Source organism: Triticum urartu, chromosome 3A (assembly GCF_056163025.1).
Source record: "Triticum urartu cultivar PI428250 chromosome 3A, HENAU_Tu73, whole genome shotgun sequence".
Taxonomy (NCBI): domain Eukaryota; kingdom Viridiplantae; phylum Streptophyta; class Magnoliopsida; order Poales; family Poaceae; genus Triticum; species Triticum urartu.
Window position 1 is genome coordinate 360,459,620 of NC_141875.1, and position 13,861 is coordinate 360,473,480.

Sequence of the window (13,861 nt, forward strand, 5' to 3'; positions counted from 1 at the left end):
TCGGCTTCTCGGGAAGTCAGCAGTCAGGAGTCGACTTATCCTGAAGTCTTTCCTGAGACTCGGCCGCGAGTGGCTAGTTGGTTGCCTTGCCGCCGACTTCTCTAAAGGCGACTCTGTGTCCTGGGGTCTTGAGGGGCTTAGCCTGCCCCGATGTCTTGAAAGGTTCTGGGGCTCGAGTTAGCCTACCCGTAGCCCATTACTCCGACAGATCTTGTGAGCGTTGATGACATGTTGTCATTTTGGACAATATGATTGTCGAAGACGAGGGTAAAGGGGCAGCCCGAACTCATGATTTTTAGAAGCCCAAAGTACAAGTCCACATCCTATAACAAGATGCAGATCATATTCTGAATTTTCTGGAGATGCATCGGAATCTTCAAGATCAATAGATGCATATGCAACTACTCAATGATCTTGTGGAGCATATGTGGACCCATAACGAAAACCAAAGAGTTTAATGGTTGAATTGTGCATTTCTATAATCGGGTCATGAAGGCATGTGGCTCGCGAGGCTGGGCATGAGGGGAGCTCCTATGTGACGCTCTCTATGTCAGAGATCTGACGTTTGGCATAGGGCGCGACTCACCTAGGCCGTCCCATTTTGCAGTGGCAAAAATGCCAAAAAAAATAGCGCGCCAGAGTTGAGCTTCGAACCCGAGACTTCAAGGTGATGCGTGCGTTGTGCTAGCCAATCCACCTGACAAGCCCTGTGCTAGATATGCAACCCAGCTATTAAAGAAACAAACAAAAGCGGCAAAATCTAAATGTTCACAAAAACTTCTAAAAACTAACCACTGTAACATCTAAGAATTTGTAACTAAAATGGCAGCCCAATGCATATGAACTATAAGTCGCACAGAGTTAAACCTTTTAGAAATTTCGAACATTATTTTCTTTCTGAAACATGTAAATATTTTTTGACACGCAAACATTTTCATATTCATGAAAAAAACTTGAAAATTTCGTGAGAACAAAAACATTTTTTGGTTTCTCAAATATTTCTCAAAAAAGCAAAAAAAATGAAAATGAGAATACTCTTTGAAATCACGAACAATCTTTTAAAAACACAAACATTTTATGGAAAACAGGATTTTTTTTTTGAAAATGCGAACATTGTTTGAAATTATGAACAAAATTTCCAAAAAGCGAACAATTTTTGAATCTGCAAAAAAATATGAAAACATGAACATTTTTTGAATATGTGAACAAATTTGGCAAAACTTGAACTTTTTTGAATTTGTGAAAAAAAATTGGAAAAACAAAGAGGTTTTGAAACTACGAACAAGTTTTTCAAAAGTGCGAGCATTTCATGAAAATTCCCCAAACATTTCTGAATTTGCGAACAAAAATTGAAAACATGCACATTTTTGGATATGTTAAAAAAATTGGAAAAGCCGGAACATTTTTTGAAATTCCCGAACATTTTGTGAATTTCCAAAAATTGAAAATCATGGATATATTTCCAAAATTACCAACAATTTTTAAAAATGTGAATATTTTCAAAAATTCCCCGAACATTTTTTAAATTGCGATTTTGTTTGAAAAAATGAACATTTTTTAATATGTAAACAAATTTGGAAAAGCTGGCATATTTTTTGAATTTGTGAACAAAGAAAAAAATGCAAACATTTTTTCAAAGGACCGCACTAACTTCCGACTAATCGCTAGGTAGTAATAGATATCTTTAACATCCACCGCCGGTGGTTCATCTCTGCTTTCCATTCTAGACAGAAAAGAATATAAAAAAGCAAAAAATAACTAGAAAGGGGACTTGAACCCAGGTCTATTGTGTAGCTACTAAGCCCAAGAACCAACTAAACCACCTTTACTTGTTGTCTACTAAACATAAACATGGTATTTGGACCCTCTTCTTTCTACCATCTTAGCAAAGAAAGTTGATTTAAGTTTGGTAACTTTGGCATAAACAGCATGATAACTATAACATGACCATCCTGATAACTTCGACATTAGCACCCTGGTAACCAAAATAGCATGGTAAGGTTGATAACTAAATCGCTTTCTAGCTGATAACTAGAGTGTGATAACTTTAGCATGATAGGTCTGATAACTAAATCCTTAGAAGTCTGACAACTAAAGCGCGAGAAGCATGGTAACTTTGGAAATGATAAGGTTGATAATTTCAACATTTGCAACCTAGTAACAAATAGCATAGCAAGGTTACATTGTTAGAAGGCTGATAACTAGAGCATGAGAAGCATCATAAGTTTAGCATGGACATCATGATAACTTTACGTAAAAATTATGAGGATATAACCTTAGATAAAAATTATCAGGATATATTTCAACAACTCCCACCCACTCCCCCCATTTAAAATTTATCATGGTGTTTGAGCGTAAGTTATTAGCTATGTGATGCATAAAAATACCACACTTTGCACGCACACATTATTGGGGAGAATTTTTCAACAATCCCCACCCCCCGTTCAAAAGTTGCCATGGTGCTCATCCATAAGTTATCATATCTTCTATACATATAGTATCATGTATTTTACGCAAGTTATCAAGGTATATTTCAACGAAATAATTCCCTCAGTCAAAGTTACCATGGTGTACGTAAATTATCAAGTTTGTGGTGCACATATGATCATGTCATTAAGAGAGAAGTTGCTAGGGAGTATGTTTGAACAACTTTTTTCTCCGGGTCAAAGTTATCACGGTGTTTGTAAGTAATTTACAAGGTCTGTGGTACGTAAATTATCATGCAATTTACACGGAAGTTACCAGGATATGTTTTGACCAACTTTTTCCTGGGTCAAAATTACCGCGTTGTTTGTATGTAAGTTATCATGTATCCATGCAGAAGTTACCGGGGTGTGTTATTGATCTTAGTTGATAATCGTACGTATAATGTTTGTAGTGTACTTGGTTGTTGAGGTACCTGCTTGATGTGTGGTCATCCGGATGCGCGCATGGTCAGGCATAAAACTTTCTAATTTAGTATTCATGCATGACTGGGTTACTAGACTAGTTGGTAGTCTCTTCTCACACATCTTTTTTAGCGTTAAAAAATATAGAAGGAAAGAGCTGCAGCAACGGTATCAGTGCACACCATATCAATGAAAAAACTGCTTAAGAAGGAAAGAGTGGGCGGTGTCATCAGGATAAGAAGGAAATAATTTAAAAGGAAAGCGGGGTTAATAGAAAAGAGTGGATGGGGTCAGCGTAATTTGAAGGGAAAGCGGCAAGGTCCGCGGGGAAAGCGGATTCGTTCGATGCAGATTGTGCGCCGCACGGGTCGTTCGGACCTGTTGCTAAATTTCAGATGTTCGGAATTTAGCTTTCTTGTTTTTCAAATTCCTCAAGCATTTTCAAGAGCATTAACATTTATGAAATTTGTGAACATATTTTCTAAGTGGGAACATTTTTTGAAATTCACAAACATTTTCTAAATTTTTGAACAAAAACTAAAAATGCTAACATTTAAAAAATTGGAATTCTATTATTTTTTAATTTTCAAACATTTTTTGTAAAAGAAGCAAATAATATTTGAACTTATGATTTTTTATGAAATATTTGAACCAGGAACATTTGTTGAAAAATGATTAATTTTTTTTAAATGCAAAAAAAATCTTGAACATTTGATAAGAATAAAATATTCCTAAAAATAAAAAAATGGGAAAAATAAAAAAGGAAAGAAAAGGAACTTCGAAAATGGAAAATAAAGAAAAAGAAAATGTGGTTTAACAACCTTCTAGAAGGTGCCCAAATTAAGAAAACAGGCTAGGAACTTTGAGAACATTCCCAAAATTGGGATGTGTGAACGCGCACCTCGCTGCTGAATGGGCCGGCCCGTGTCAGTCGACCGCGTGTGCGGCATGCCAACAATTTGACGCAGAATACATGATGTAGGGTAGAACCCTATACGCCAGATCTTTCACAAAAGGAGCGGATCCCGTGAAGAACATGAGAGGAAAACAAGGGGAAATACGAGAGGAAATCACTTAAACCAACAAGATACGGTCACACATATGCTAGATCCTCGAAACATAAAGAGATACACGATCCGAATCCAAGAAAGGACGATACATAGGTAACCGGTTCTTCTCCGTGAGGTCTTGAGGTCTTCCCGTTAGGGGTCTTGAATCCAAGTGGATCTTCTCCGAAGAGGTGACGGTCCCTCGCGATGGAGTAGATCTAGATGGATGAGCAAAGCTCTATCTCACATATGAGCTAACACAATGCTAACCCTAAAATGGTGGAGGTGGAGGAGTATATATAGTCTAGGGCCATGAAGGGGTAAGTGAGGGGCGAAACAAGTACATGGGCCTTGGCCCGAGTCTCTGCGCGCAGGCAGGCCAGAAGTTCCAGGCAGGGACGGAAGGTCCGGGCTTCGGAAGTTCCAGGCATGGTCCAGGCTAGACAGAGAGTTGGCGCGTCTGAGCGTCGCCTAGAGTGTCGAGGGCCGGAGGTTCCGGGCAGGCCGGAAGGTCCGGGGGCCAGAAGTTCTGGGCAATGGTCGGAAGCTCCGGGCTGAGTAGAAACCTTGCGCAAGTCTTGACGTTGGTTGCTCCTCCTCCTTCTTCGGGATGGTTGATGTACCTGATCACACATAGTATCCCTGACTTAGTTAGCAACCATGTCTCACTCGAATGGAAAGGGGAAGCGTTTAGGAACGAGTTCACCTTGTGTCCAATGGTGTATGCTCGAGGTTGAGGTCTTGTCATAGTGTACATGGGGATGATCATAGGATGCTCCGCATCATCTCCGCCCCTTGGGAAAGATCCGACCTCGGATCGTGATCCTCATCACCATGGAAACGGTTGTCGTTGACGGACTTGTAGTTGGACGTAGAGGAAGGCATTGTACAATCCAAGTACTCCAAGGTGTCTCCGGTAAGTGGTGCATGCAAAATGAACAAACACAAAATACACTTGGGAATACAATGGTTAGCGCACACAAAGTGTCCAAGATGTAAGAATGAGTTCATGCGGCAAGGTTGTTCGTGACAAAGTACATGAAGCTTATCAAGATGATATAGAGTGATATGCAAAGAGTTCATGGGAGCAAAAGAATTCATTGTGCACACAAATGTGTTGTGAATATGATCGATGCAACCACGGTGCAAAATGATGTCATAGTGAGACAGTTTATCAATAGCATGAATATGGAAATGGATGCTCAATATGAATAAGTTATCATGCAATTGATGGTAGGCAATATGATCATGATGTATGAATATGCCATCAAGAAAGATCACAACAAATTTGCTAAGAAAATGCACAAGCTCATATATCATGGATGACATGGAATACAAGATGCAACAAGGCAATCATAGTTTGTGTCAATCCATGCATAGGGTGCAAACTTGCGGTAAGTATGAAATGTCCATCGAGCATGACATGTGGGAGCACAATCAACAAATATGTATGTTTTGGTGCAATGTGTCAAAGGAGTGTTGATGTACCGATGTTCGATGTCATGGCATGAGTGGAGTTCCGGAGGTGCATCCAAGAAGTCCGAGCGTTCCTTAATGTGAAGGTCCATAGAGCCAATCTCCAATGTCGGTCCTCCATCCAATAGATGTATCATGTAGATAAGAAGGAGACAACAATGAAAGAATGACCCATCTAATATGCGTATTTTAGGGTGGCTCAAAGGGAAGGAGTTCACCTTTAGGAGATTCTCGCAAATGTTGGTGTTGCACATCGTGTATGCCTTCACATAACCAATATGTCTCGTGATGGTAACGCCTTGTGAATCCTTCAAAATGAAAGAACATGACAAACACTCGGAAAAACAAATGAGCTTAGTGCAAATGCAACACCTAGCATTCGTGTGGTAAAATACCCAACAAGTGTTTTCATCATTCTTATCATAAGAAAGGATAAGGTGTGGTATGGTATGAAAGCATATGATGCAACTACAACCAAGGACAATAGACTCAAGTAAACAAGCAAGCTTCACAAGTAATATGTCCAAGTCTGCAAGATCAATAAGCATAGCAAGTTGGCATACAATACAAGGTGATACGAGAGATGCAAATAATGGAGACAAGAGACAATGATCGAGACAAATCAAGTGAGAGACAATGATCAAGACAAATCAAGTGAGCAACAAGTATCTCCACCAAGCATGCAAATCCACATAGTAGTAAAATGGTGGCTCATGGGTAAATGCAAACAAGGGTCACACTTGCATGGCAAAGACATAGAAATAGGCATAACATGCAAAGTGAGCATGATATAATGGGCATAAGGTGACAAATGGTAGATAGTCCATAGCCGTGTGAGAGCCAAGTAGAAGAGATGCGCGTAGTCGTTGCGCGAAGAGAACGGTGGTAAGAATAGTCAACGGGATCCCAAATCGCCGTTGCTCTCAAGAGCTTGTTTCGTCAACTCTTGGGATTGAGAGGTTGACGAGTATATGTGAGTACCTACACAAAACAAAGGCAAAGGTAAAATTGTGTGTGTGTGGTATATGTACACATCATCCATCATGATGTGCACGTGCATGTGTTGGTTAGCACAAAATAGCCAATGCTCAAATAAATGAGATGTGTGATATAGAAACATGTCATCCATCATGATAGGTTTATTGTTATGTGTAGCATAATGAAGACTCAAATTGTGTAATGCATCATGAGAAATATGTAGAGCATTATTATTCATGGAATGCATATGGTGCAAGCAATTATGGGAATCATGCAAAGTATGGAATGCATCAAAATCTCCTAATATGTATGAGGAAACTATGGGGATCTCCTCATGAGAATTAATGGAAACATCACATGGATAATATTGACAACATCCAAAACAAAGCATATTTGGTTCTATGTGATCATGGCATGGTATATTAGATGAATTGCGCAAATCATGTAAAGGAAGCATGGCAATATTATCACATGAAAAACAAAAGCCAATGACCATCATCTCGTCATCTATGCCATAAGTGCAAATGAGATTTATTTTAATGGGGCACGCATAGTTACTATGTTGAGATTGAAATGATGCAATATGAGAGATCTCACTCATAGCATATGACAAGTTTAAAGGATTATCAAACATGACGTGACCAATAGAATTTTCACATGATATCCTATGGAGCATAACATCACAAGTAGGCAATTCAACATGCTCATCATCATATTCTCCATAAATGGGTGGCATATTGAAACAAGACATAGTATGTGATGAATCCATGGGGTGATCATCATCATGCAAGCAATCATTGGTGAGATAGTCCACTAGTCGGATAAGAGAAGCACCATCACCTATGTTACCTTTGGAGCATCGCTCATGTGTTTTAGGTGAGGTGTCGAAGACCAAGTCGTGTTCCTCTTCATCTTGATGGAACCATATGGGGGGTGCATCATCGTCCACCATGGCCATCGTCGTCTCCATTGAAGGTATGGACTCATCGAGGATAGGCATGTCATCATGTAGGAGACCTAGCACCAAAGAAGAAAACACACTCAAAGTAGAGGGTAAGTCGTTAGAAATCATAGTGGCCTCACATGCCCTATCAACTACCTCACTCACTAAGTGTTGTGGATCACTCACTCCCTCTTGAATGCTCTCACTCGTATGGTTGGTGGAGTCACTCAAATGGCTCTCATCCTCACATAGGATGTGTAGTATGCTCTCAAGTGTGGGGCTAGTGGTGGTCACATTCATCCTCTCATAGGAAATGCACTCAATGTCACATATGGGGGAGTCACTCATATCACTCATGGTGGGGTGGCTCTCCTCACATGGGAATTGGGGCATCTTGTCATATGTGGGTGTCGGAGAGATGTTGGTGCAAATGTCTCCATGCTCAACTCCTATCGCCGCCTTGGTTGAAGGGATAGTCCCATGCTCAACCTCCTCATCCATAACGCCTCTAAAGATGAATGTTGTAGGATGTGGCAAAACATCACTCTCCTCCGAGATCAAAGAGAAGGTCTCATGTGCGCTCGGGTAGCTTGACTCGGAGTATGAGTCCAATATGGGCATCGTCTTCATGTTGTTGAAGTGGTTCATACTCGCCGCCGTGGTCGAAGGGGATGGCCCTTGCTCAACCGTCTTGTCGCCGTCTTGTTGTTGGAGGCCCATATGATGTGGCACCTCGTAGCTCGTCTCCATGACCGAAGAGAAATTCCCATGCTCGGCCATCTTTCTTGAGGGGCTTCCGAAGATGGAAGTGTCACCCTCGCTTGTAGGTGGTCGCCTTATTGTTGAAGATGTCAATGTAGGCAAACTCATGGGAAGTAGGCGAAGATGTCGTACGTCCAAAGGCGAAGATGCCTTGATAGCACTTGGCGAAGATGCCGAAGTGGTGGTGGTAGTAGCCGTAGCGTCCTCTTGGTGGTGCTTGTCTTGTGGTCTTCTCTTGTACTCATGAAGTTTGGTCGTAGCTTGATGTAGAGCTTGTTGGGACTTGTAGGTAGGCGCATCTCGAGCATCTTCATGTTGATGGTGCCGTTGTCGTACTTGAGCTCGTAGTAGATGTCGTTCATCGTCGTCATGCACATGTTGCTTGGAGGTGACTTTCCCTTCATGACGATGTGGATCACGAATGTGATGATGGTTACCATGGAGATGTGGACGTGGACGATTTGAGCTTGCATCGCATGGGCGCTCTGAAGATGATCGACTTTCTCGCCATCGCCTTGAGGATGATGAAGGGGAAGAATGGTTGATCAACAAGGTTCGAATCTCCTCCATCCTTCCATCTTCCTCCTCCTTTTGTGCGGAAAGCTTGTTGTCGAGGTAGTCTCTTGTACGTAGCTCGGAGTGTCGCATGTCGATGGCGAGGTTGTCAATGTGCTCTCGCAATCTTGATTGTGCACCTTGCATTTGTCGTTGTAGATCAAAGATGGACGCTTTGATGATGTAGTTGTTCGCGCCGTCGTTGTTGTGGAAGACCGGAGATGAAATGCCTTGCCTATTCATCACAAGACTCGAGCAAATATGAGTGGAAGAAAGAGAAGAACTATACCAAATGTACCTTTGACCGATGTTGAAAATGGATCATTGATCACTCAATGATGTAACAAGGAAATAGCACAATTGGTACCGATCTTGTTGATTTCTCACACCTACACAAATAAGGCTTATAGTGGAGCTTGGCGAGGATAGTGACACAAAAATTTGATGCAAAATGTTAGCAAGAGTCAATAATGTTGAAAGAGATTCAAAAATTCGCAAGTGAAACAAATAGACCAATAGCAATGAATGGCACACGGAAACGCACACACGGATAGATAAATGGGGTCGTGTAACCAAGTGTGACGCCGTCGATTCAATCGTACACTAATTATACACGCAAATGTGTACAATCAAGATCAAGGATTCACGGGGAGATATCACAACACAACTCTAAACATAAATTAAAATAATAAAAACTTTATATTACAAGCCAGGGGCCTCGAGGGCTCGAATACATAAGCTCAAAAACACAAGAGTCAGCGGAAGCAACAATATCTAAGCACAGACATGAGTTAGACAAGTTTGCCTTAAGAAGGCTAGCACAAAAGCAACATCGATCGAAAAGGCAAGGCATCCTGCCTGGGAGCCTCCTAACTACTCCTGGCCGTCGGCGGTCTTCACGTAGTAGTAGGCACCGTCGGGGTAGTAGCAGTCGTCAAAGGTGGAATCTGGCTCCTGGACTCCGACATCTGGTTGCATCAACCGGAAAGAAGAAGAAAGGGGGAAAAGGGGGAGCAAAGCAACCGTGAGTACTCATCCAAAGTACTCGCAAGCAAGGATCTACACTACATATGCATCGATATCAATGGAAAGGGTTGTATCTGTGGACTGGACTGCAGAATGCCAGAAAAGAAGGGGAAAGCCTAGCCTATCAAAGACTAGCATCTTCTGAAAACCACCATCTTGCAGCAACTGGAGGGAATAGAGTAGCATAAAGTAAAGTAGTAGAGGTGTTATCAACCTCGGCCAGAGATCCTTTCTCGACTCCCTGCCAGAAAGCAATCCCAAAGCCATACTATCTAGTTCTCATCATAATCCAATTCTCATCACAAGTATCCAGTTATAGTTGTATCAATCGGGATACAACTCTAAGTGTCCGTTACCGTAGGACAGGCTATCGATAGATGTTTTCTTCCCTGCAGGGGTGCACCAACTTACCCACCACGCTCGATTAACTCCGGCCGGACACACTTTCCTGGGTCATGCCCGACCTCGGCCAAACAATACGCCGTAACCCGACCTAGAGAGGTCAGCACGTCGGACTAAACCTATGCCCCCAGGGGTCATGGGCCATCTCCCCAGAGACTCCTGCACGTTGCGTGGGCGGCCGGTGAGCAGACCTAGCTACCTCCTTCAACAAGGCAGGTGCTTACGCAGTCCAACCCGGCGCGCGCCGCTCAGTCGCTGACGTCTATTAAGCTTCGGCTGATGTATACGACATAGAACGCCCATACTATGCCCACGTGATGGTTAGTGCTATCAGGCCAGAGGTCCCTCGGATCAAATATTCAAATCGTAGTGGATTAGGAACGCGCGGTAACAAGCAGAGACTCACGAAAGATGTGACCCCGTTGCCCCGTCTCGAGGACTTGCGACAAGGGCTAGGAATGCCCGGCCACACCTCGTAATTATCTCGCGGGCACCCTCCAGGTCAACCCGTCTCCGCATCACTTGCGGGTACCCCTCAGGGTCGACCCGCCTTTCCAAGTAACAGTGGTAAAGTCCAAGTATCCATGTGTCCAAACATCAAAGGGAAAACCCGAGGAGTCACCCTCGGTGAATTCCATTCAAGGTAATCATCAAGGTGAACGTAAGAGGAATCACCCCCGAGGTTCACACTTGAGGGGTTGCACGACAGAGTCGTATCGGAAGTGGTTAAGGCGGAATCACCCTCGATGACCACGACCGAATAGCTACACTACAGGGTTAACATCAGAGGTGATGTAGAGGTCTCACCCTCGATACTCGATAGTAACCCAGTAATGTCGAGCAACTAAGGGGAAAGTGATGTGCGGTGTCGGGGCCTGGTCTTCGATCCCGTTGATCGGGTCTTCAAAGATGAAGCAGGGGCAACAAGGACATGATGGGGGTCACTGATGTATCACTAACCAACCTATACTAAGCAGTTTAGGATAAGCAGGTAGGTAACAATAAGCAGGTTACAAATGCAGGCTATGCATCAGAATAGGAGCAATCAATTACAGTAGTAAAATCTAATACAATCATGAGAGAATGAAATGGACGATATCGGGATGATCAAAGGGGGGGCTTGCCTGGTTGCTCTGGCAAGGAGGAAGGTCGTCGATGACGTAGTCGATCACAGCGGCATGGGCAGCCGCCCACGGGGTCAATCGAAGAGAAGAGGGGGAGAAACAATAAATACATAGCAAGCAAGTGCATAACAGGAAAACAGACATAGCTAGACGTGTTCTAACGCGGTGCTACATGATACCGGCGAAGGGGGATAACATCCGGGAAAGTTTTCCCGGTTCCGGACCTGCGTCAAATAGATGACCGGAGGGGAAATGTTCCATGTTCGCTATGCTTGGGACATGTGGCGGGCGAACGGACCACGTATTTGGATTCGTCTCGTTGTTCTGAGCAACTTTCATGTATATTACTTTTTCATTCAAAATACGGATTATTTTATATGATTTTTCAAAGTTTATTTGAATTTATGGAATTATTATATTTAGCTTAAACCGAATTGACTAAATCAATTTTGACTAGTCAAAGGGCAGTTGTGGCATAGATTATTTACCTAAACAAATAAATAAACCTAACTTATTTAAAGGGGCTTACATGTCATCTGCTAGTATTAGACTAACTTAGCAGAACGCACGCACCTAGTAGTACTAATCTAAGCAAGGGCCTTGCCTAGCCCAGCCGGCCACAGTACGCACGGCGCACTCACACACCACGCTGCACACACACCACACCACGCTGCTCACAGCACACACGGGCGCACACGGCCATGTCCAGCTGCACGGACACACACTATGCAGAACACACACACACTACACTCACAGCTCGGCCATGCCCGGCCGTAGCAGCGGCGGCAGCGAGCAGCGGCATCGACAGACAGTATCGGCAGCAACAGGAGCGACGCAGCAGGCGGCGGCGGCAGCGGCAAACAGCAGCGACGGCACAAGGGGCAGCCAGCAGCAGTACAAGCAGCAAGCAGTGGCAGTAGAGCGGCAGTGTAGGCGTAGGCGGGCACGGACGGCCAGGTGCGCGGCGGTAGAAGGAGCAGTAGCAGCTAGCGCGGGCAGAGGAGCAACGACACAACAGCAACAGCATCATAGCGGCAGTAGCATCAGCAAGCAACATAGCGGCAGTAGCAGCAGCAAAGCAGCAGCATGAGCGCATACGCGGACGCCGAGATTCGGCCATGACGGAGGGTGGCGTGCACGGGTACAAATCGAAGCGGGGACATGGGGGAATCGAAGGGGATGCTCACCCTGGTGTTTGTGGTTGAGGTCAGCGAGCGCGGGGTGGCCGGGATGCGTCGAATTTGATGACGAGAGACGGCGGTCGTGGCGAGGAGACGACGACGATGCAGAGCGTATGGGCCGCCTCGACTCGGTTTGGTGCTCAGGACGGACGAAGCAGGCCACACCGGACCTCCTTGATGTGCTGCCGAGCGACGAAAACGACGGTGGCCGTGATGATGACGGCGACGGCTAGGTGGGGCGGAGGAGGACGACGAGGCCGAGCGCGAGGGAGGGAGATGGGGGCGAGAGGAGGAGGGCGCTAGGGTTTCGGGGAGGCGCCCGGGGGGGCTTTGTAGGCAGGGGCAGGGGACGGATGGCCGCCACGCACGGCCATCGCCGGCGGATGGACAAGCGGGGGTGGGCTGGGTATTTTGTGTAGCTAGCTGGGCCAAATGCCCAGTAGCACCTCTCTCTTTTCTGCTTCCTATTTTTTTATAACTCTGTTTTGCATATTAATTTGTTAGCAAAACAGTTTTATAAAAAGTGTAGATGGCCACATAATTAGTATTGCAATATTTTGAGACCACACACATTGTTTCACATCATTTGGAAAATTATAAATATTTGCTTATTTTGAAAAAGCCAATTTAAAAGCTTTGGACCACTTATTAATTTCCTAGGAATTTGAGTCAAACCAAGTTGGTTTCAACATGATAAATATCTGGGGATTATTTGCAACATCACAAACATTTTTGTTTGTATGACAGAAGAAGTAAATATTCGACTTGTATTTCAAATGGAATTGGGTTTTGATTTTCATCAAGTGGCGATTTAGTCTGAAAAACATGATGACATGGTATCATTAAAGGGGAGATCACCGTAGCATGATTCTCGGGGTGTTACACCAAGGATGAGCACAAAATGTGAAATCCATGGAAAACGCTCATGTTGCACAACTCTAAAGAGACGCTGACACGATTGCTCAATAGGCGGATATGAAACTTGTGCACAACCTATAATATGCAAAATGTATGAACTTTCTATCCCAAGTATGCTATGTATGTATGGTTCCCGATGTTTCTCTCAAGATGATCGGATATGAAAATCTTATGTGCAATGTGGTATTATGCTATGGCACTTGATTACAAGCTTCTTTGCTCTTTCTCTTTTGCTTAAAAGCTTATTCTTTTTTATATTTTTTGTATGTGTATGGCCATTTTTGCACAATGCACAAATCAAGATAGTAATTGTGTATATACGGGAACAATCTTGTGACACAAGAGATGATATGACGATACCAAGATGGTATGGTGTGTATGTATGCAATGGAAGGTATAGATCACTAATGTGCACAAATAACGTTGCCGGCAATACTCAATGGCTAGTATCGATAGGCAAGTGACACAAAATGGGCTAGGAGTTGTCAATGCAGTGGCAAGGAAATATACAATGGAGGGATACCATGATACCAAGATGATATGGAGGTTACCGTCCGTG

General features: G+C 43.7%; 1 long non-coding RNA gene across 2 annotated transcripts; it reads right to left on the bottom strand.

Annotated features, from left to right (window-relative positions):
- Positions 1-4,081: 4,081 nt before the first annotated feature.
- LOC125543909 (uncharacterized) lies at positions 4,082-12,790 on the bottom strand. 2 transcript variants are annotated; one of them, XR_015618956.1, is made up of 4 exons: positions 12,391-12,783; positions 7,241-9,619; positions 4,644-6,394; positions 4,082-4,560 (listed from the first exon to the last, which is right to left on the bottom strand). It is a non-coding gene; the product is annotated as an uncharacterized LOC125543909 (long non-coding RNA). The 2 variants fall into 2 exon arrangements; XR_007299031.2 differs by lacking the exons at positions 4,082-4,560; positions 4,644-6,394 and having other exon boundaries at positions 9,332-9,619; positions 12,391-12,790.
- Between the last annotated feature and the right edge of the window lie 1,071 nt (positions 12,791-13,861).